Source organism: Hipposideros armiger, unplaced genomic scaffold, assembly GCF_001890085.2.
Source record: "Hipposideros armiger isolate ML-2016 unplaced genomic scaffold, ASM189008v1 scaffold_966, whole genome shotgun sequence".
NCBI lineage: Eukaryota > Metazoa > Chordata > Mammalia > Chiroptera > Hipposideridae > Hipposideros > Hipposideros armiger.
In genome coordinates this window covers 421,265-423,572 of record NW_017732316.1, presented here as the reverse complement: position 1 = coordinate 423,572, position 2,308 = coordinate 421,265, and positions in this window count along the sequence as shown.

Here is a 2,308-nt window from a genome sequence, read left to right as displayed (position 1 = left end):
AGTTGAGGGGGACAGAATTGCCTAAAACAGACTGGGCTGAAACGGTCATGCTTCTATAGTCTCAGAGACTAACAGACATGAGGCTTTCCTGAATTTCACTGACCTCTGTTCCTTTAGCTGGCAATTACCTCTGTAGCCATTGGGATAAACCCACTCAGCGAAGCAAGAACTTTCTACTAATACTGAGCACATCACTTTCTCTTCAAATTCAGGGTGACAGAATGAATTATATTTTGTTGTAAAAAATAAAAATAAAAACTTTGTAGCTGGGAAGAAAAGACAAGAGATAAGAGGGCAGATTTTAAAACAAGAAGATATCCCTATGTGTTGAAAATTGTTAGGTTCAAAATATAGCCCCCACACGCTAAATGTTGCCCTTTATTCTACCTCCAAAATTTCGCCCATACCCTATCTGAAAGGATCTTAGTCTCCAAGAGTTGTTGTTGTTTTTTTTTTTACAAGGTTTCCCAAGTTTTAATTATCAGTTCACGATAGGTCTGAAGCCTAGTGCAGAACCAGATTTATTGCTGTGGGGACAAGGCTCTGCATAAAATAGCAGTTTTGTTGGCCAACTGGCAGCTCTCTTTGTTTGCACACTCTGCAATTACTTCAGGTCATTAGGCCCATCTTGAGGAGATATTTTATGTCATTAAGAGAAGTGGTGCAATGACATTCAGTGATTTCATGATTACAGCAATAACAGAGGGGGGAGGTGATCCCAACAAGAACCTATAGGCATTGAATTTGAGCTTTTATATACACAAAAAAAAAATATTGAGGATAAATGCAGCATTTCCATGCACTGATTATCAAAACATTTGATTCATTCAACAAAAATATACCAGCAGTCTACATTGAGACACATACTGTTCCAGGTGCTAAAGGACAGATAGAGCTGTAGATAAGACAGACAAGGCCTCTAGTTCACAGAATTTATTTTTAAGTCAGATGAAACAGATAGATGAACAGATGCACCAGAAACTGTTAGCTGGTTCTAAGAGCTATGAAGAAATTAAAGTAAGTGATATAAGAGAAAATGACCAGGGACCTAATACATTTTTTCCTGAGGTGTCACACTAAAACTTAGACCTGAATGACAAAANTCCATGTCTTTTCCTTTTATAAGTCACACATAGTATCAGCACAAATACTTCACACCATTCAAAATAAAAAGAGAACATTTTTTTAAATAAAAGATAAGGGAATTACAATGATTCTCTGATAGTCAATTATCTTATTCATATATGAGCAACCACTGTTATTTATTGAAAACCAAATTCGTAGTGATTTTACATTTGACATAATTTATTTCATCCTCCTTAAACATTACATCAACAGCTAGACAACTAACTAATCCCACAAAACAATACAGAGGCAGCCCAGGCATTAGCTTCTTTAAAAACTAGACAGAATACTGTGATTGTTAAGGGCTCGGGCTGGAGTCAAAGCCAAAACTGCCATTACTACCTGTGAGAGCTTGTGCACGTTCCCTAACCTCTGAGTCCCAGTTTCCTCATCTGAAAGCAAGAAGAATCATCATAGCTAGCTGTGAGAAAATGGATTTGTTTACACATCCTCATATGAACTTAATATCAAGCCACCCCCACCCAGATAAAAAGCATGTGAAGGCAGAGTGAGGTAGATTTCAGGGCAATGAATCTCTGTAGCTCAAGAAATCTGAAGGAAACTGTCAATCTACTTTTTGCTTCCAGATAAGGATGCAGATTTGATGTTACTGAGTTTGGCTTCAGAATCATGAGTGTCCCATGATTGTAAATATTCCCTTAAAAGTGAACACAGATATTGTTAGGGCAGCTTTCTGAATGGCAACACAAAAATGACGGTGGCATAGCAGGTGATGCTCTCAGGTCTGGTAAGATCCTATGTTATCAGTAGACCTTCAGTGACCTATTGTTGGGGTTCTGGTACACAGGAAAAGCTATGCTAAGATACGCTGTCTCTCAGCATCCACCTCACACCCACAAGCATTCTGCGTCCTTGACTAATAAACTCAAATTCAATCTAACCTACATAGGATGTTTACGTGTATATAAGTGCCAGCCTCTCCCAGGACCTGTAACCTCATAAGCTGTGTGTACACATAAGTATAATGCATCAAAAATGCTTAACAGGGGCCTGTTAAGGAGTAAAGCCGTAATACACGCTACTTAAGACAACAACGAAGGTGATGATGTTGCTCCAGAAATGAACAGATGCAAAGACGATGTCAGCATTCTATTTTGGTGACTGATCCATAAGACCAACGTAAGGTAGGTGCTACCTGTACCCCTCTAAAAGCTCCTGGGAT